We start from the raw sequence: 24,062 nt of genomic DNA, 5'->3' as shown, positions 1-24,062 counted from the left end.
ATATTATATATTTATGTATGGTGTTAGAATAATTTTTGTTTAAATAAAAAACTCTGAAAACTTCGTTGTTGGATTTTAAATGGAATTGTTTTGAAATCCTACCAGTACACTTCCGTAACTCCCTGCTCAATCATTCCATTATGCTGGTAATGCCGCGGTAGTCATAGCAACGGTAGTCCTAAAACGTCATTACAACTAAAATCTATTAAACCTTTAACCCCGATAAAAATGTATTATACAAATTAATATGTCTTTAAAGTGCCATCAACGACTCGATTATTTTCGTTAAATCAAATTACACATCAGAAATAGCTAGTATAAAAGGGGCTCGATCATTAATCATCGTGTGAAATGTATACACCCATATTTTATGCAGTGCAATATTTAAAACAAATTTAACGACCACCGTTAAACGATGGACACAAATTAAAATGTTAAAATATTAAACAAATAATATTGATATTCGACTCTTCAATAATGATGTTGAGCTTAAAAATTTTAAATACGGACCAGACTCTTTCGTTTATAATATTTAACTATAATGACGTATCTTTTCGTGGTTTTTTCACAATTTCCTGATTTGTATAGCTATTATATTTTTTAAATTATTATTGTATTTTTTCCGCTATAAAAACTATTTTATTCTCTTTGCACGCACATATTTATTTATATGTGGGTGCTATTTCAGCGACGGTAAAAACAAATATTGACTTCGCCTGCAAGAAGTATAATAATCATTTTTCCTTCAGTTTTTGTACGTTTCAATAAAACAGACGATTGTTACTGTACTCGTAAGCATAACATTATAAGAAATAAGAACGCATAAAATAATAAATAACCTATAAAATATATTTTTTTATTTTTATTCTGTTTCATGAATAAATGTAAATTTGAAAACATATTTTAACTTGTCGGCTGTCGTTTACCTGCACGCGAATGTATATCGTTCGAAAACCGTTTTCGCGTTGTAATTTCAGTGTCTGTCATTATATTGTCGTGTACGGCATACCTATTCTTTCTATGGTTTTAATAAAAAAAAAATAAAATAAAATAACGATGCACGAATGATGACGTATCGGCCTCTCGACGTTTTCGATATATCATATAATAATACGTCCTTACGTCATGCGTGAGACATTAAAACATTTGTTCGGTTTGCATACGAAAAAAATATAACTGGAATATAAAAAATATACGATGTAAGAATGTATACGAACCCGTGTGTAAGGGATTTCTGCAGGTATTACAATATTGGCGAGGGTCAACATCAAATCAATGGTTGTCAGATGTCTATATGAGAATTGAGAGGATAAAATGAGGAGGACTAATCCAAGAGAAGATAATCTCGTCGAATGAACAGCGGTTGATTGTCACAACGATTGATTTATATAGAATTTAATGAATAAATTATTGAAAAACTCGTATGAGGATGTTCTATAATATAACGTTCGTAATTATCCATTTTTGATAGGCCCGGTCTGGGAGGAGTGGGTAGATAAATTCAGACGTTCAGTTTAAATTGCTCAAAACTGGTTGAGAATCAGTACACCCTTCACCTTTCGAAATTTCAAACCTTGTGGTACCGATCATGTTCGAAAACGGTTTTCCCGGCGAGGTAAGACCGCTGCAGTCTAATTAATCGACCATAGTAATTTATTATTACATTTTTTTACCTATGTTATACCTATTCGTGGCTACAAAGCAATATAAATGCATTATAAAACAACATTTATAAAAAACGAATTTAAAAAAAGTATACAAACTTAAGTGATGCATTCGAATTGCCCAAAATATGTTCACCCTATTTACCTTTAACCTACCCTCCTTGAGTCTTACCAATGTACAAAAAAAATGTATACGACGGTACACTTTCTCGTTCGAATTTATTACAATATTATAGTTTTTATACCATCATTCACCAATCCGAAAATATATCGTTCTTTTTACGTCTAATAAAATGATTGATTCAAGATGGCGTCGGGACCCACTCGAAATTAGTCACCACCTTTTTTTTCTTTTGTGACGTTCGATTAATTACCTTACATTGTCTACCCAACTTTTGAGCTCTCTGGGACTACTGTTTAAGGTTTCCTGGAAATATACCAAGGTAATGTATTACGGGTATTCGTGTTGTAAGCTTGCATCCCGGTTATGACTTTTTTTTTTACCAATACCGGAAATTTGACATTTCAGTTTTCAGGTTTTTCAAATGTCAATTTCAGTTCAATTATTCTGAACACGAGCGGATTATCGGCTCTTTATCAAGTTCGAGAAACTCGTAAAGTCTACTTTAAATTTCAAATATTACGGACTGCAATATACATATATATATTTATATATGTATTGGTAATTGGAGTATAATATAATATGACACTACGAATATTATTTTTTGGATTTTCATAGTACGTAAACCGTAACATATAGGTACCTGATTGAATAACACTATTTTAACTCTTGTCACTTACCAGATGAAAATACTAGTAATATTCTTCGATGTCAATATTAAATAGGTGACAATTAGTGTATCGTCCATATGATTTTATAAACTTGCAGTTTCCGATGTTTAAATATGAAAATATTAAATGACAATTATATCATGTATCTATAATACCTATATACATATACCTACAATAATCTACGCGACAACGGTGTGTTGATTGAGTATAATTATTATTTGTTTACGCGCGCAGTCATGATTTTTCTATAAAACGTAATTGACTACACGTTGATTACTAATTGACAATATAACATCACAATATATGTGATCCATTTAACATTAAACACAAAACACGTTGTCATCATTCATCATCATCGATGTCGTTCTATAGAAACCATAATAATAATATAGTATTTGACTAACTGACTGCTATAAATGTATTTGATTTTAAGATTGTATTTAATACGAACAAAAAAATTTAAACAAAATACAGTGCGCGAGATGGTATATATAATATATTTGTTTCTCGATTGTTTGCCTTACGTGCACTTTATCACGTCAAAATAATTATTGAACGCGTATAATAATATTTAATAAATACATTTATATGATTTAATAGTTGTAAAAACTGTTTACAAACATACAATAATATAAATAGACAAACAAGATTTTTAAAATTTTAACCACGATTTTATTTATGAATTTTTTTTCCATTTTGAGCATAATTCAAAAATTCAAGACGTCCTATTAAAAGAGTTTCAGTTTTTCCAAAAACCAAAGTTTAATTTTCTATTTTTATAAAATACCATGGGCTCTTGCATTTTAAAAGTTTGAAATTTAAAAAAGAATGAGTAGGTATTTAAATAAAACTATAGTTGTATAATGGCAGAGACAAATACGGGTGCGGGTACGATGTACATTGTATATAATAATATACGTATTATAGGACATTGGTAATAAACATTGGAAATTAATAATATAATATATACAATGTTAAATGTACATCACAATACTATTTCGATCAGAGTGAAAAGAAGTATTTTTTTTAGATTTTCTATTTACACATTTAGCACGTATATATTGTATGCGTGTCAATTAAGGATTCTGCGCCGGGTCATTTTCTTTGTTCCAATTTATCGTTAAACATTTTAGTATTAAAAACCATTTTTCCCTTTCTTTTAAAATTATTATAAGGAATTAAAACCACATGTAACATCTATTGATACAAAATTTTAATTAAGTGGTCCCTTTTACAAAATCTATAATTATACAACATTTTACATTAATTATACCGACATTGATAAATTTTTATTGACTTTTCTAAAATTCAATCAATATTTTGGATTGCAATTTTTAATTTATCTCGATAAATTGAATAACGTTTTGATTTTTATAAAAGCAAATCTTCTTCGTATGTTATAGTTATGCCAACATTTTTTTAGAAACTCAAACTTCTATACATTTCGAAAAAATGTGCCATAGTGCAATATAGCAGAATATATTATATGTCATTGTTACAACTTTTTTCTATTCTATATTATAGAAACGAATATTAAACCAACACTAAACTATAGTCATAATATAATAGTGGTAAGTTTACTATACTTATACAATAACAAATGACAACTGGGTGATGCAACTTCCTCGCAAAATCCTTCCAGCGCCGTCATCAGTCACTATGCTGATGTAATGTTTATCATAATCGATACAATAAACTTGTTTATTTTGGTGTTATAAAAAATTAACAAATTTTGAAAGAAAAATTTCTATATTTTTTTTTTTTTTGTTTAAAAAAGAAAAGATAATAAATTCCTCATTCGTCATTATAATAATAGTACTTAAATTAATTAGGTTATTGCAATATTGCCGGTTTCGGGTTGCATAGCCAATCACTGAACATTTAATAAATCAATATAGTGAATTAATGGCCCTTTAAATATGATTAATTGGCCCATGATTGGTCCATTAAATTGTAGTGAACCATTTAATTAATCAATTTTTTTATGCAAGTCATTAGAATATATAGTTTAAATTTAACAAAAATAAACATAGCTTTTAATTATGATAATTTTAACTTTTAAATAACCATAAACTTATACAAAATATATTTACTAAAATAGTAAAATAACTAGTTATCGATACATAAAACCTTTTACCAAGTATAAAGTATTAGATTATTATAGTGAAAATAAAATCTAAAATCTTATTTCTTTTCTAATTTTTAAAATCACAGTAATCATTTCCTTATGCAAAACTTAAAAAAAATAAATTTTTTCGTTGTTTTAAAAATAAAAAAGAACACATTTCTATTAATTTACACAGAAAATAAAATATTAAAAATGATGTATTATTGAGTCATTTTAAATATGAACTTTGTTTTTAAATTATAAAATAAATAACCTAATTATAACGATAAATATTCATTTTTATTGTAAATTATTGAGCAGATACTTATTTTTTATTATTATTTTTATACGTCTAAATCCTATTTTGAACTAGTAATTTTTACGATTTTGAACTTTGCATTTATTATAAAGTATGTATCAATTATGAAAATAGTTCTTTATAATTGATAAAATGGAGAATATATATTAAATTTCATCCAGTACTCGAATAATCAATACAATTTACAAAATATTAATAGAATAGTATCAATAATTTTTAAATCATCATATAATCTACATTATTGTTAGTTAATATGATTTAATATCTCAAAAGCTACCCGTTCAAAACGTGATATAGATAAACCAACATTTTCAAAAAAATTATCTGTATAAAAATTATTTACTGCAAAGAGAATGGTTCACATTTGAAAAATAAAAGTATCACTACAGTACACACTTTAAATTACTAAAAATCTAATTATTCGAAAATACGGTTATTAAGTATTATGTGTATTTAAAATTTCTAATAAGTGTATACCTAATTAAAAGAAAAAATGGAAGTCAGCATGTTTCCCGTGCGATCTCGTGTATCTATTTTATATCCTTTACGGAATTTATTTATAATATTATATAAAAGGTCATTATAGGTATAGTAATACACTTTATTCATAAAAAATAAAATAAATTTGGAATAAAACTATAATAGAAAACAAGTTATTTTTCTTTACTTTGCTATTTATCTATTATAGTTGTTTGTAAATTAAATTTGTTTTATTTTATTTTACGATTCTTAATAATAATTGCCGTGAAAATCGTTTAGGTAGCTAAATAATAATTAGATAGGCATGGAAAATATGTTCACCACCAGTGAAAGGTTATAGTTTTATTCTGTTTTTATTTTTCGTTTACACACTACAACAAAAAAATATGATAGGCATTATAGTATTATTTATTATCCGACTTAACATTGGTGTCTCCCATAAAAATCCGGATTAAATTGTAGCGTTTCAATAATATAAAAACAAACAGCGTATTGATAATAATACATTTTGTTGGATCTTCGTTTGTTTTTTCGTATACTATCATTCTACGAGTATTGTTTTTGAAAAATGTACGGAGAATATAAAAAAAATTCAGTTAACTTTTTGAAAGTTTAATTTAATATGGTTTTTTTTTAAATTTAAAAACAATAAAAACTTTTTACGATGTAGGTAGTGATTATATAGGGATGTTTTTCATCAAACATTTAATTAAACATTTTATCTATTTTTTTGAAATATGTATCTCATGTCGAATAAGCCTCTAAATTATTTCGTTTTTATCGGGTTTTTTTTTTTATCTAACATTATATAACAACCATTTTGTTTAACTTTATCATATGTAAACCTAACCCTAACAATTTATTGTTTATAATTTGGATTTGTATAGCACAATATATAAACTGTTCGCGTTTATTTTACGATAAGTATGTACTTAACAGTTAACATATAAATGTTATGTTATTATTATACAGTATATATTTAATGCCGTCCGAATTAATGATTGATAAATTTGTGAACAAAACATATTATTATTTTTTGCGTATTATATTATGAAGTTATTTTAATCGCTATACAAATTACAATAAAGGACATTATATACTTTGAAATTATTATTTCTATGTCTTATTTGTGTGGAGGCGTATTAAAAATTAAAATATTTTCACCATTTTTGTTTTTGGGTATGATGTGTTTTTTTTCTTTGAAAACAAATATAGGTTTACCCGATAAATGAACAATACACAAATACGGTATTATGTGATGACGTATATGGTAAGTACAAATATACACTACAATTTTGTCATAAACTTTTATAGTAGTTTTGCCAAGTTACTATGTATACAGTATCTTTCGTTGCCACATAATATATTATATCGTATTTACGATGTATATTTTATATTATTGTTACAACTGTTTTCTTTACATTGTCGTCTAAACTCGATATTTATGTGTGTAGCAGTTTGTATAGAATTAATTTTTATAGAGCATAATATAACATATTTGTATTAATTGATATTCGCGTCTTTGACACATAGTGACTTAGTACAATATCTAGTATTAAAATTATGTGTGAATCTACGCCAATGGTGGCTCGAAGGGGGTATATTTGAATAACGTGGTCACAAAAATATTAATGGGTGGGTGGATGTCTTATTGTTAGAGATTTGATGAGCAAAGAGAAAAAAAGCTTCTAAGCTTCAAAGAATAATTATTTGAGAATAGTCTACATTGGGTATCCGATTTTAAAGGGTGGGTGGTGGTGTAAAAATATTCAATGTGATTCAAGGAAAAAAAAGTTCAAGCCGCCACTGATCTATGCCATGTAGAATCGTTCTATCGATTTATTTAAAAGCATCTAAATAATTTTATAAAATACGTTTATTGTGGGGCTCTAATAACTATTAATCGTTATTTTACCTAAGCTTGTAAAAGTCTTTATACTATAAGCTATTTTTTGAAGTAATTATATATATATTAACTGTACCCGTGCTTTCTGCAGTAATCGAACTTAAAATTTATCGCCCTTGTTGTATTTAAACGTCTTAAACAACTGTGCGTCTCTACTATCGAATCGTATTTGTATTGTTACGTATCATAAAACTATCGTTTAGTATTTTAATATAATGCATTTAAATACCTAACCTTACACCAATACAATTTCTATGCCAAGACAATATTGTCTACACCTCGCTTACATCTGTCGGATGTATTTATTTCGTAGTTTGAATTTCGGATAAAATATAACAATACATCATGGCGTTGATAAAACACCTATATAATTACACTTTACCTATAAAGTGTCGTAATGTATAGAGTATTTCATTATTAATTATTCTTACATTGTTACACATCAAATTCTGAATCAGAAATACAGGTTAAATAATGTATTGCTAACTTATATGCGAATCACTAATTATTAATAATATTTGTCATTTGCGTTAACGCACTTTGAAACACATGCAATTATGTTATGTTGACAAATAATTTAATAAAAAATGTCGGTGGGCCGTGAAAAAATATTTTTAATTTTTGAACCACACATAAGAATTTATTATATTAATTTCCTAAAAATAAATGAACGATTTTCCTTAACTTTACATTAACGTTATACATTTCAATCACTTTATTATTGTTTACATAAGTTGGTAATAGATTTGGAGTACTTTGGAATTTTCGATAAACTATAATAAAAACAGAAGTGGTTCACAAACACGAATGCGGAAGATATAATATACTATTATAATGGTTTAAAATGATGGAAAACTCTCCTATCGACAAAAAATGTGTTCATAAACGTTTAAATCGGTTTCAGTTGACGTTACGCGGAATAATGATTTAAATAAAGGTTTATTTTAAATAAAAATTATGATGTTAGCTATTGGTAATTGAAATTTGAACTATTGGAGTGTATAAAATGCATAGTGCTGTTGACTATAGTTATAAATGAATAAAAAAAGTACGATTGACAGACTTTTCGAAACGCATATTATAGTCACTATAATTTATTACATGTCATAATCAATGTGTAAACATACACTTTATTATTCTAAGCTCAATAAGTGCTAAATATGTATCGACAAATCGTCTCGAGGACTGAACGCAGAGAAAATAATTATCGAATGAAATTAATATCATTGGAAATATGTAGTAACACAAATCAACACTACGAGATAATGATATCATAACCTATTTAGACTGTTGTTCGAACCCGTATCCCCGCACTTACCGGTGTTACATTTAACGTGCAATTAACGTCCCAAATAAATTGAGTGAAACGAAAAGAATACGCTTTAGAGGAAGTCTGAAATAATAAATTGACACGGTTCGTGATCCCGGGCTTTTGAAATAATTTAAATATCGAACCGTATATTTCAATATGATATAATAATAACGTATTATTTGAACGCATTTTTATCCAGCGGCTTATTCTATCAAAGTATAAAGAGAAGATTTTTGTAGGGTGCAAGGTTGTAACACTCAAACCTCCCCCCCCCCACCATTCGTGGCAGGTCGGTATATGCGTGATAATATATATAGGTACACCCTACTCTGTGTTGTGACTGACTTTAGCCGACGGCATAATAATAATTTCTATTCACGGGTGTTCGTCGGTTATACGTGAACAAAACGGATATTGGTATCCATCGAATTGTCACACGCGTGCACGTATATTCGCATTTACGCAATCGACGGTGACTTAAGACGGCAATAGCCTGTACAGACCCGTGATCTGCGTTTGCCTATAATATTATGACGGTGGTTCTTGTGAAATAGTAATACATAATACACGTACTCGCCTCGCGTGTTTACTCTCTCTCCCCCCTTCACTCTCTCACTCTCTCTCTCGCGCTCTCTCCACGTATAATATTATATGCACAAAAGTTCGTCGGGGTTTGCGTGTTTTTTAGAAATAATTACGGTAGTGCCAACCAGTACCCCAACCCCTAGACCGCAACCCCTAACTCCCCGTAAACTCAATAAGTCAGTCGGCCGTCCTACAATGTCGTGCTGTACAGGGTGAACTCGAGGGGTGTGATGTAAATAACGAGTTAAGAAATCCTAACACCATCGAACGCGTACCCTACGGCAGACGCACCCGTCGTTTCCGCGGTCGCGCACACGTGCGTCGTCGTTATTGCAGTGCGACGCGCATACTTACCGAAAAAACAATTCCTCAACATTTTCCGAGGCCACTTAAAACTTAAGCCATGCAAATTGGAATCCAGGGCTGTGTCTCGCCGAGATCGACTGTGTATTGTAACGATGTCGCGCTCGCCGGTCAGTGGCTGCGGCGCCTGACGTTTGGCGTTACGATCGAGCGCGTCCGCCGCCCGCGATACCGTTCATCCGGCGGCGGCGATGGTCATCTCGGGCGCGCGTTCCCCGGCAAACGGTGACGGTCGGTGACGCGCGTGTTATGTACGACTGCTTTAGCGGCGGTGTACGTTAACCGCGTATCACGTGGCCCGGGAGGGGGGGGGAGGTTCGAAGGTTTTTTATTTTTTTTTGTTTTTGTTTTTGTCGGCGGTGTGCGCCCCGAAAGCGAATAAGGGAGAGAAAAAAATCAATTAACGAATGCGACCTGAGTGTGACGACGGCGGCGGCGGCGGCGACGACGGCGGTACAACACCATGGGCGGAGGCGGTTCACACACTCTCGCGCGACGGCAGGGGGAGGGCGCGACAAGGCAGCCGGCCAGCCGGACGGACGGACGGAACAGACGGACAGACGCGCGCGCTGGTATATACGTTTCTACGAACGTTTTCGGGGGCCGCGTTAGGCGCGCTCACTCGGCCATCGTTCGCTCGGCGACTGAGCTGCTTCTGGGCGCCCACCAGCTAAGCGGCGTTCGGCGACGCCGCCGGGATAATGCGCTCTCACCGCCCGCCCGCCCGCCCGCCAGCAAAACAGCCCGCCCGCCCCCCTACCCAAGCCCCGTCTAACCACGCGCGCGAGCGAGCGTCGGTGGCGCCACCCGTGGTGGTCGCGCGCGCGCCGCCGAGGGGAAGACGGCCGCGCTCGTATATATATATATATACCCACCGTCCACCGACGACCGCGTGTGGGTGTACGTATGTGTGTGCGTGAGCGCGCGCGGTGTAACGTCGGTGTGGGTGTGCGCGTCGGGGGTCTCTCATGCGCTTATCTCTACTCCGGCTGCGGCGCTTACACACACACACACACACACACACACACACACATATATATATAAACGTATAAATACCCCGTACGCGCCTGACCTTAACCCACCCCCTTCACAGCCGTACGTATTCGGTTTTCCCTCCCTTCGGCGTGCCGTCTCGCCGCCGTCATCGCGCCTTTCTCGCTCGCTCCATATCACTCGCTGCTCGCTGCTATAGCCACCACCGTCGAACACCCTTCCCCTCCGAAACGTCGTTTCCACCTCCCACTCCACAACCCCCTCGGGGAGATATATATATATATATACACACACCATGTACTATAATATATTATATATATCGCGGTACGCCAGCCAGCCAGCCACACGTCATAAAGGACATTGGATAGTAATCTTCGTCCCCACGCTAAAAATACCTTCCCCATCCCTTAGCCCATCCGCCACTCCGCTAAATATGTATACATGTATTATACACAGGACTGAGCTGGTTTCCTCACCTGCGAAAAACTGTGTCCACCGCGCACCAGATACGCGTATTATATATATCATAGTTTATTATTATATATATTATAATATTGCGTGCGAATCCGCCGCCGCCGCCGAGTATTAAGTATAATGTATAAAGTATATATATATATATATATTATAATACGTTTTTGCGTATTACGCGTAGTGGGGGTAATTAATTTAATTTTTTCCACGCCTTTTCCGCCGTTTGTTTTATACGTCACGCCGTCTCTAATCTCTCCTCAGTCCACGACAGGTTCTAGTACACCGTCCGCTATTTATATACATATATATATATACGTATATTGTATGCACACGACTTTTGTTTAATGTACATTTTTTCCCGTCTTACAGTCGTGGTAATGGGTTCTGGATTGTACAATATTCTGTAGAGGGTTTTATGCGCGTCCGCGACCTTTGACGCATATACTTAGACGTTATGTACGCCTATCTGCTACACCCGCGGCGAGCGGCACACAGTATGAAATCAACGTGCCGTACAATGCACTCAACCCTCGTGGAGGTTTTTGTGCTTTTTCGTTCTATATATATATATATATATATATATTTATTATAATCACTCAAAACCTCCCTAGTTCCGATCTTCTGTCGATAGTTATAATTAAAATTCCTTCAAAAAAAAAAATGTATAATCAATTATACCATCAGTATGAATAGAATGACTTTAGGTACTATACGAATATAGTATATTAATTATTTAATATCAATTTTATTTGATTTATTAAACATAAAAAATTAAATATAATTTAAATAGATGCGTAGGATAAAATGCAGTTAAAATAATTATTTAAAATTCATTCTGACAACTGACCATTTAAGTTTAACTTGAATTAGATTTATTACATGATACAAATTAAATAATTGGAAAAAACTTTACACTCGTAAGTAGTATACAACAGTTATACACATCATATACTTATACTATTAGTACAATAATACTGGTATAATATACTCGTAATATATACTATTGGTCGTGTTTTATTTGATGATTTTTGCTTTAAAATCGAATCAACTTAAAAACAAAATTTAGGCTTCAAATTATACATTTTTTTTTAATAATGACACAAGTACATAACACGTCATGTACTAGTTATACGGTAAGATGTATACTTAAATAAATACCAACGACACGGTTGTGTATTTTATATTTTTTTTACGAAATATAAAACTGAAAAGTATAAAATAATATTCCCTTGCAATTTTGTACAGCTTGAGTTGTAATTTCGTAGTTAATTTATATATACAATATTTTCATTTAAAAATCACGTGCTCTTAAATATTGATACCAAACTCACAAAAACAAATAAATTTATGATTTTATGAACAATATTTTCTAGTTTTGAAAAATAATCAAAATTCTGTTTTGATTATTACCATCGAAGTTATTGAACTTTGTTTGTCAACCCTATTCACAAATTATAAAAGCTGATGGTTGAATATAAATCATTTGATTCAATATAATATGGTGATATATTATATTAAAAGTTATAGATTTTATATAATGCTATTATTGCTATTATATAATATTACCGTGTATACTATATTATCTAATATCTAACAATACTAATATAATATAACATCATTATAATAATTTATATATTAGTTGTTTGTATTAAATGTGTCCATGTAATATAGGTTACCTATATTCTAGGAGAAAATAATATTTCAAAAAAATTTTTTAGCTATAATCATTTTTTTATGAAGTAATTAAAAGTTGTAAAATCTGAAACAATAAATTATTATTATAGGTACCTATATTTTTTTCTCGCGAATAAAATATTAATGTCCGCATAGTACATTGTACATAATAAATATATTATTTGGTTGACCACCGATATTTTATTGGCAAATCAATATAAGAATTTCATAACTATTTAATGAATATAACTAACTATAAATACGATTTAGGTTCAAATGACTAATCTTCTATTCGTTTTTAGTCCTTGTTGTAACTACTATTCAATGTGTGACCCAAAATTAATATTTTAATCTGTCAAATTATTGTTGCATGTTCAATTAATTCCAAAGTAATAATTTACTTATTCTTGACTTTTCATCATATTATTATCGATCAGTAATCCTTATATAACTAAAACAAATTAAGAATGTTTTACGTTTTGTAAAACAATTAACATGCATTATTTAAATTATAATATGTTTAAAATAATATTTTTACATAATTTTTCACTGGTATAATATCGTTAAAACCTATAAGATTGATATTGTGGTAAAAAATGTTCAAATAATACAATAACCATTACAATTGAATTGAATTTAATTGAATTGTTATTTCTACGGTTAATTAAAAAAATAATGAAAATCTTGATGACTGAAGTATATATTTACAAAATTGAATAATTCCAACATTTTTAATGGGGTGCAATATAAATTATTACATTATTGATATGAATTTACTGTCCAAATAACGAGTCCTATTCCAGTATATATGAATTAAAGTTTCATCCCCAAAAAACGTTTCGCATCGGTACGCGTGTTACTATGGCGGCGAATTAAATCTTTAAATTTCGCTTCCAAGCGTCGTAGTCGTGTTTTGTTTTTTATTAGGAGTGGTTCCATTTATAGTCTTTCACGTATAGTAATAAGGCATTGGGCAATGTCAAGCGACGTTCTACTGCAGTGATGGATCAGGACGTCGTTTAAGTACTACCCGAGCTAACCCCCTTCTTGACCTATCGATTTATTAGGATTTTCCGCACAGAATAGACGCCTGTGGTGAACATTATTTCTCGTTGTTGCCTTCAATTGTGATTTTGTTAGTTTACCCGTTTTTTAAATGTGTCGGGCCATTTTCTCGATATATATATATATATACGCGTTCTATATAATATGTACCACCGCGCTTTATTTATTAGATAAAAACAAAATCCCATCATCGTTTCCCAATCACGGATGTATGCTGCACATAGGTAGTATTCGCGGGTTTTCATTTGTCAGAGGTTTTTTTTTTCTTTTTGACTGTCAGTATATCTTTTTTCACCTTCGTCTTTTATGTATATTTATTTTATAATATATAACGTCGCCGCTCCTCGGTACACAATGGAAACTTCCATTATATTATATTGTAAATACGCTGCATTCAACAACGTTAACCGCGCATATATTATGTATATACACTGAAATATCGTATTATAATTATTATTGAGTAGTAAAAAAAAAAAAAAACGCAATGAAAACATTTCTAAACACGTATTCATTATAGAATGCCAATACCCCGCAGGCCTCAGCCATTCGCTATGTCTCGCTTTTATTATATTATAATTTAGTTGAATTTACCACAAACGGGTCTAAATCAAATGCGCATAACAAATAAATTGCACGAAACATTTACATCGGGTATTGTAGGATACATCTACGGTATGAAATGAATCATTAATTTAAATTTAAATTATGTTACTATTTTTGTCATCCGTTTTTTTATAATCGTTTATGCATTTACCTAATATATTAATATTACAAATACAAACAAAAATACAATACAATAATAGGTCCCATTATATAGGTATAATAACAAATATAACACTTCTCTCTATACTAAATTGTTACTGGATTGGTTCCAAATAAAATAATAAAGTATTTGAGCCTTATGTATTTACTTTTTGACATTTATTAATTGTATGTATAATTTATAATACACTTATCATTTGTTCGACTGTTTGACGATTAGATTAAAAAAAAAAATAATAATAATAATAACACGAATCGAGTATATAGGTATATCACGAGACGTCGTCTTATATGCTTGTAACATATTATTATGTATGGCAACAACAGCCGTATTATATTATGCATTGAATATAAGTAAAAATGCCTGTTTTAATGTAAATCCATACTTCCATAGTAACAATGACCACGAGGGTAAGAATTATAAACAAGTATACTACTACAAAACAAAATGTAAGTAGAAAAATCTCTGACAGGTTAACTCATCTAGGTTGTGCAAATCATCAATTAGTGGTTTTTTACATTTCAACTAAATTCTGGTTTTATTTAATAATACTGAATCCTTAATCAAAATCGACGTGTATAACATTGATAATGGTTTTATTTAAAACAACTGTACATTTCTATATTTTTGAGTAAGGAATGTATACATAAAGTTATATTAAATATGATGACGATCGTAGCACTAATAGCCAGCGTTCAAAGTGAATCAAAATAAGGGTAGGGGTGGACAGTGTAGCACTAATCAAATTAATTCCTACATTTTATGTTTTCATTAGCTTATGAATTCTCTTAATATATTTCTTTTAAGCTTAAAAATGTGCATGTTTTTTCTTCGGAATGCAATTTAATGTTTAGATATCATCTCACTGAATGTGAGACGTGTAAACTGCAAAAGATTCTGGATGAGTTTCACGGGAAGACATAACAATTCTATATAAAAGGACAAATGACTACCTATACAGTTAGGTTAGTACCATTTAAGTACTGACAACTTCCGTATTAAAAGGCAAATACATGAAAATAGTCTTCATCGGTTATTCTAAAAATTATATCGAATATATTCGAAATCGGTTCGTTGCAGATCGACCTCGAAAGTTTAAACGAATATCGATTCTTTGAACAGACAAACTTTGGAACTTTGATTTAAGTGTCACATCAGTGGTTCGTTGAACAAAAAATTAAATAATAATACATATTATATTGCTTAATTGTTTACAATAAAAACTTTTGTTTTATATGTTTATGATTTAAATCGTTTTCGTTAAAAATAATTAAAATGTAAGATAATATATGATATATATATACGAGTATGTATTCTATTGATTTTTATAATAACTATGATAATAAAATAAATAGGTATTAGATTCAATTTTAGAAATATGAAATAGTGGTATTTATTTAAATGTATAATAATATAATTGTTGTTTAGCTTTAATTAAAATCAAAAATATATTTCGCTCTTATTAGATAATAAAAATTTAGATCATTTTATTTTTAATACATTATAAATAACAACCGTGTTTAATTTTTTTGGTTTGGAATGTAATATTTGGATCAACTTGAATGATTATCCGTCTATTTTCCGCATTTCAATTCCGACCGCTGTCCACTATACATCCGACCGACATATTATATTAATAACTTTTGCCTTTTGGTTAAAATATCAATAAAAAAAAAAAATGTTTAGGTTCTTTCTTTTTCCTACTTTACCAATTAAAATCAGGGAAAGCTGCGCACGATGCCCGCACGATTAAATTTCCCGCGAAAAATTCAATGGTGACGATGACCTTTTACACTACAGGCATCGAGGCCAGGGGTTGTGTCTACTGTCTACATATATAGTGGTCCGAACTTATGGGTCCGGGGACGTGGGATGTTGCGTGCGTAATGAAGTGTGTATCGCGGGGGCGTATTCAACACACCGGCTACAGCAACCGTGGCAGCGAGATGGACCACTGTCATTATATATACGGCGTGAAATAATGAAATGAGGTTTTAGAACGATTGCCACGATTACGGTCTCGGTTGCTGTATACCATATTCGCCGCCACCGCCGCCAAGCGTATTGTAAACGCGTGAACGGATACGAGCCAATTACTTGAAATTAAATTTCACGCGAGCAACTGCGCGCAGAGAGAAGAAAAATCGATTTTTGCCGTATATTATCGCTATTAACGTCGCTTCATTTCGGAATTACTCGTCATCAGGAACTATCTGATACATGCTACGATTTTGTAATTATTTAACAGTAAGTACCCACTACAAGAATAATAGTATTAAATAATTAACACGCATAGTGTTAAAATACTTAAGTAATAAAAAAATTAATTTTTATTTTTCAACTCGAGATTGAAATTTTAATATAAATAAGTAACAACACTAATAACTATAAACCTCAAACGCTAAAACCTGTATTATTTTTGTTGTCTTAAGTTTTAACAGATAACCGTAAAACTAATATTGTAAAAAAAAAAAATAGGTATGCAGAATTTAAACCGTCAGTTTTTATTTTTATTTTCATTTAAATTATTTATCTATTAAATACGTTGTACTAAACTTTTTTTAGACTATACAATATTATATTTTATGATTTATAATTTATTTAAATCAATTATATAATTTAAATAAATATTATGTATAGGCAACATAGAGACTTAACATTAGAATTTATTTTTAGGTCCTATTTACAATATATTCTACTCATGGACTATCTGCTACGATGAATTTCTTAACTCCATTACCTAATTATTGTTTTTATATAACAGTTAATTTTATTTCTTAACTATTTCTATTATAATCAATACTTATTTTTACACAATGTTAAAGTGCAGTACCTAAGATAAAAGCACAGAAATATATTTTATTTTATTACAATTAATATGAAACAAATTCCTCCATTAATTACTATCGGTACCACTCTACCCAAGTCTATTATATTAGGTAGTGTACATTATGCATAATATAAGTGGCTTTTTTATTTTGTTTTACCACATTCCCACATTTTCACCTTGCCTTCCCTATCGAATTATACAATTATACCGTTTTTGGCGATGATAATATGTAAGGCTCGGATTTATATGTAAATACATATTTTTACTGTGACTTGATAAATTAATTTAGGTAAGTGATAAATTTGTTTCAAGGGATTTCCAATGAAATTAACTATATTTTTTCCTACATATTTTTACAATTTGTTCATTTACGATTTTTTAATAATTATTAATTATATACGATTGTATTTTTCAATACAGACAATTTCCCATATTTCCAAAAGTACAAAATAATACCAATTATTTAACTTACTCTACGGTAGATATAACTTACTCTTTCAGACATAGTCAAAATGCAATACTATCCAATGACATCAGTGGAAGCCAAAAGATCATTTAGTCGGTATAAGACAATTTTACGACCAAATCGAAGATCTTTTTAATTTCAAAATTTCAAAATGGCTGTTATCATAAATTTTAATCAAGATAATTAAAATTCTTTTAGCTTTTTTTATTTATATTTTATAATTTGTAACACCTTTTTTTAAAAATAATTTTACTATTTAAAATATATTTTGTTTCGTTAGAAACTCATATGGATACATTATATAATTAAATATAAATAAATAAATCATATTAGTAAATACATATTTTTATTTTTTTAGCACATATTTATGTACATATTTTGCTAACGTAAATACATATAAATCCGAGCCCTAATAATATATGATGTAGAATTCTAAACATAAAGTATTGGTGACCTTTATATAAGATATATATGAACAATATTGTACGAAGCAAGGATAATACAAAATAATAGTTTATATTTCACATGACTGTTTTACTAAAATTTTACTTGGATTTTTCAAGCGGATTAGGACTATAAATCAGTGAAATGGGTATAATAGTCAGCCCAAGTATTCAGTCATGAGTTCTCCAAAAATGTTTATGAAATATAATATGTAAGACGGCGTTAACGAACATAGCTTTAATATGACTTATAAGTCTGCTAATATTGTAAAATCGCTAATTTAGTCAGTATGGAACTGTACACAATGTATACATATTGTACACAAACATAACATACGCGTAATTCATTGAATAAGAAATTTCTCAATAAGCGTAGTATACATATTGAGTTGTATGAAATAGTTATTATTTATACAAGTTATCTGCCAATAATATAGGTGGCTGATCGCAGATGTGATATTTGCATAGTATTACCTTTACAAACCATCCTTTGCGTAATCCTTAGGAACGAGGATTGGTCAACTTCTACCCGCGGAACAAACCGCCCGTTTCCCGAGGATCAGGGCGTAATGTAGCTATGGCAGGATGGACAAAACTCTGCATATTATTTACAAGTTCATTGTAGGAATAAATTTGACATTTTATGAGTATCATTATTTAAAAGTTAAAATTATTGTATTTATTTATCATATGGGAATAGCCTATAGGTATGAGAAATCTGAGAAAACCTTGCTAAAATAATCGCGTAACGTGCTATACTTAATACCTATCATGATTTTGAATTTTTATTATAACATTATATTAACAATATCAATTATTATGGACGGTTCGTTTATTTGGTTACTAATTAAATTATAACCTATATACCAAATACTAATACATAATATATATACAAATTTTAAAATATAAAATATACATCAAATATATATTATTGATTATAACTGTATGCTAATTATAAAATATGATTTAGGAGTTAGGACTCATACCGCAGAATTGTCCGATTAAAAAATTTCAAGATAGCATATATTTCAAAAGAATAATATTTTAATTTGTGTATTCAACTTTTCCACTCGTGAGTTCGACTATAACAAAATAAGTATCACGCACAATTAATTTCTTTAAATAGATCTTCCAAAATGTATCCAAACATGTTAATTATTTTTTTAAACATTTGTAAATATTTTTATATTTAATTACACATTTAAATAATGTTTTGATTTATAAAGTTACTTACTTTTTTTCTAAAAAAAATCAAGAAAAATATAATATTTTGGCGATTGCATTAAATTCAAAATTATATAATATAACATTGAATCAACAATGTATAAATAAAATAAAAACTTTTTTTGTAGATAAGTTACATTTTTTCCCACTTCATTAAATTTTTAATGATAGTATAGTAGTTATCTATTATCTCCGGACTCCGTTAAATTCAGCCTTGTTAAGAATACTTTTCAAATGTATTCAAAATACGTATTTAATTACTTGGTGTAATTTATATTTCAATAAACTTTACGAATATATTAAAATATTTATTTAATTATTTTTATTTATAATTAATATATAATTATCATTATTTGCAAACAGATAGGTATTTAAACTTATTCATACGTAAATGTTTAAGTTATTAATTATAATACTTTAATAGGTACAAGATATTAGATAAGTTTGTATACAATATTTGTCACAAGGCCGTAACTGAAAAAAAAATGACGGGATGGTCCGACATTTTTTAAATATTGGTAATTGGAATTTGGAGTAAAACAATAGAATAAAAAAAATTTTAAGTATTCTAGAATAAAAATACAAATAAAAAGTATTTTTAAGTATATAAAAAATACATTGGTCGAAAAGTATTTAACAAGACCGAATCGGATACAGTGATAAATATTTTTTTCTATTTTAAATATCGATATTTATTTCAATTTTAAATACCTAATCTGATTTACAAGAGAAAAAAATCGCCTAGTTTCGTTTATATCCAATTCTCGAGCCTCGCTGGCATCGATGCCCGATAATATTGTCATCCGGCATATTATCTTTCATTATTGTAATCTTTACCGTGACTATAATGAGTCTTAGAGTCTATGACATCTATTTCCTTTGGATCTACGCGTTCTCGCGAATTTCAAAGATAATATGAATATTATATATCATTATCCCACCCCTATTCAGAAACGTATGGCATATTTTGATAATAAATATGCAGACGAAAATCAAGAAGTCCGTCCCCATAATAATCGGAAAGCTCTTTTTACGTGTGGAATTGATAAATGCAAAAATTTGCCAACTTTTTTAAGTAACTACAACAATTTCGGTTAATAATAAAAAAATCGTTAAATTAAAGGCGCAACTATTCCATATGGCTCATCGCTTCAAAATAAAAATTAAATTGAATATTTTATTTTTTTAGCTATTTCCTTAAATCTACATATTTTATTATATATATATACATAATAATTTAATAAATTGATTGTATTATATTTATTGCATCTTGGTCCTATATTACGTCAAAAGATATTCGATTTTTTGGAAGAAAAAGAAGAAGGCGCTTCAATGCTTAAAAATGAAGTTTGGCTAAACTATCGTTTTTGATGATATTTTGAAGTATATAAATGTTTTTAATATAAAACTGTAAGGTAAAAATCAACTTATTCCTAATAATATATAGTTTCAAATTAAGTCTTTTGAAATTAAGTTTAAGCTTTTACTGTCTCGTTTTTGAAAAAATAAATTAACATATTTCCTTTTTATAAAAATCTTTTTCAATTGTTAAGATTTTTATTTTCATCAGTTAAATTTATTGAATCTATTTCGACAATTCGATGCGCATTTAATAATCACTTTCAAAGTTTTAAACGATTTTCACAATATTTTCAATTTCTCGCCAATCCATTTAATATTGATGTTAATGATGTTTCTGTTGAGCTACTAATGGAAATAATAGATTTGCAGTCCCAAGATATTCTTAAAAACACTTTCAAATAATCACCTATACTTTATTGAGCTGAACTTACTCCATAAATTTCAAAAATTAAAAATATAGATACAAAATGCTATTGTTTGTTTGAATCTACTTATGTGTGCGAAACAGGCTTTTTCTCATATGAAACAAATTTAAAACCCATACTTATTTAGCTTTGATTGTGCCCAATTAATTTTGATGTAAAATTTGAATAAATAGTGAACAATAACACCTAATAGCAAAACTCACATTTAGTGTAGGTATTCATCAAGTATTCAAACAGTTGTAATTTTTTTTTTTTACTCATTTTGAAAATAAGACTAAACTTTTTTAATTTTTGAATTTCAAGTCCAAAAAGGTTGTAGATCACTGTCATAGAATTATAATAGAATCTGCTTTGCTGTCGATAGTTTAATAACCTAAGTACTAAATGTACAGAATTGTATACCTAAAAATGATAATCAGCGATATTATAAATCTATATGCTAGCCATAACTCATAACTCATTACTCCTAATATAATGATTTTTATTCTTTTTGCTATATAAATTTTTTTTATTCTTCTGCTTTCATTTAATTGTTGGTGGTTCAAAGTACTAACTCTCATATCCCAACGCATGCATACTAAGCGATACAAGTTCTGTTCATAAATTGTACTTCGCGTGTGTGAAAAACAATACATTATGTATATAAAGTGGATACGCCAAGCACGCTCACCACTGTTGTTTAATCTTTTAATAATGCATTTATTCGCATTTGAATTTTTAAAATTTTTTTTCTATACGCCTTGAAGATCATATAATATCAGATACACCTTCTTAATATTCGTAAATAATTTAAAGAATGTCCTGTAGTGGTACAATCTTTTATCTTTTTTTTTTTCAAACGAGAACCACCTTCTTTTTTTAATTTTTTTTTGTACATATTGTTAAGGTAACGCTACACCCGCATGTGTTATTGTCTCTGTCTTACAGACATATAAAACATTACAAATTTGTGTTAAACAGAACCCATTTTATGTTGTTACTTGTTAGTTTTAATATTAAAGTGGATTGACTTATTATGCATCCAAATATCTACATAAACTTAAATAATTCAGAAATTACTCGTTCAAATTTCAATTTCTATTCCAACATTAAAAAAAACAAATCACCCACTTAACAATTTATAGCAATAAATGTGGTTCTTTAAAATAAAAAAGAAATTGAATCGTCATAGCACATTTGTTAAATGACATAACAAATTTAATTATTTTAAAATATTGTCTTTGAGTAGATCATAAAAATTTCAAAAATTATCATTTTAATATAATCACATTATTTGGTAAATATGGTGATGAACATGTCTGGTAGTGTGTTAATAAATTTTTACGACCTTATATAGATTATATCGTGTGTTGCACAGTGCACAGGGGTTTTTGCAAACATAGCTGATTCAATATTCGACTATTGTTAACTTTAATAATAACCGGGTAAATCCAGACAGGTCGTATAAACGCTTAATACGCGTGAAACACGAATATCCGTTTAGTGTTTTAAAACTCAAAAATGGCACCTTGCACATTCATTCTCGATCTTTTTTTTTTGTACCTTTTCCTCTTGTATACCTACATATATAGTATATATGCAATTTACTCTTTTCTTTTCTCTGTATTATAAATATACAATGGCTCTAGCGGCGCGCAAACACTTTTCACGACCGGCATTCACCTAACCGGAACCGATGACGACCATTTACGGCGCAGTATTCTCCGATTTCAATTTTCGCCACTAATTACGAGTGTTGTCTATTACATTTTCGTGCATGTCATCGATTACGTTGCGCACCGATACTTCGATATCTCGTGTATTGGCAAAATTTATTTCCTACTCACGTTATACACCCCATCGACTCTCTCTCTCTCTCTCTCTCTCTCTCTCTCTTTCCTTCTTTTCCCCCGCCTTACTTATGCAATATATATATTGCAGTGTATTTTTGTGTCTATCATAGTGAATAATTCTTTTTTCTAATTGCCATTTTTAAATGAAGGCTTGCACATGCAGTTAAAATATTTATTTTCATGTTTCTTAAAAGTTTGAAATAGTATTAATGTAAATATTTTAAAAGTCAAGTTACTATAGGTCCATTTTATTTGAATAGTTATTATTATTTTTTTCAGTAGAGTTTTAACAACTTACATTATTAAATTGTAGAGGTATTTAATATCAATACTATATACATAATAAATAGTTTCAAAAATTAGCACAAAGATAGCATGTAAAGCTTAACTATCGAACGTATTGTATGACGTAGAGATTTATCTAATGTTTTCGTATAGACTTATTTTTTCGAACGGGTCGAATGTGACTAGTAATTATTACAATCTACACCCTTTCAATTATTCTTCAGCTGCAGTATAAACATCAAAAAAACAGTTATGAACTAGCAAATACGAGCAGCTTCAAAAAGCTATAAAATACCTAACATACACTCTAACATAACTTATACACTCTCAAGTCTCAAGCTACTAGCTTTACGCGCTCTCTACATGAATATAATATTGTAAAACATAATATATCGAAACGATTAGGATTTTCTGACCTTAAAAATTATTGAACCGTATCACAGTAATCATATAGGTGTACTATATCCCATCACCCGCGGTGCAGGCTCCAACGGATAACACGCATTATATATAGGTACGCATAATTATTCATGTGTACCCTTTGGGAAGATGTGACAAGCAGAAATCCTTAAACGTGGTCTGCGGGAGCGCGTGGTGTTTAGCTATTATATTGACTAAATTGACCTATTGTATACGTATATATTATAGAAGTTATAATATATATATATAGTATCTCGTGGTTGGCCATAGTAGTCAATCGA

At 29.9% G+C, this 24,062-nt stretch overlaps 2 protein-coding genes across 4 annotated transcripts in view; one reads left to right on the top strand and one right to left on the bottom strand.

Annotated features, from left to right (window-relative positions):
* LOC113560837 (regulator of G-protein signaling 11) overlaps positions 1-10,184 on the bottom strand; it is a 42,950-nt gene extending 32,766 nt beyond the window's left edge. For both annotated transcript variants that reach the window (XM_026966937.1, XM_026966938.1), the window contains exon 1: positions 9,520-10,184. The gene's annotated coding sequence lies outside the window, so the exon portion shown is untranslated. The remainder of the gene's footprint in view (positions 1-9,519) is intronic.
* The window catches only part of LOC113560838, a 96,056-nt gene that overhangs the window by 24,096 nt on the left and 47,898 nt on the right, over positions 1-24,062 (top strand). Inside the window, exon 1 of one of the 2 annotated variants that reach the window (XM_026966940.1) lies at positions 16,633-16,741. The exons of the other annotated variant lie outside the window; for it this stretch is intronic. The gene's annotated coding sequence lies outside the window, so the exon portion shown is untranslated. Of the gene's footprint in view, positions 1-16,632; positions 16,742-24,062 lie in introns of those variants that run through there. 2 annotated transcript variants of the gene reach the window in all.

Source organism: Rhopalosiphum maidis, chromosome 1, assembly GCF_003676215.2.
Source record: "Rhopalosiphum maidis isolate BTI-1 chromosome 1, ASM367621v3, whole genome shotgun sequence".
Classification (NCBI taxonomy): domain Eukaryota; kingdom Metazoa; phylum Arthropoda; class Insecta; order Hemiptera; family Aphididae; genus Rhopalosiphum; species Rhopalosiphum maidis.
Note: the sequence above shows the minus strand (reverse complement) of the source record. Positions and strands in the feature narration are given on the sequence as shown.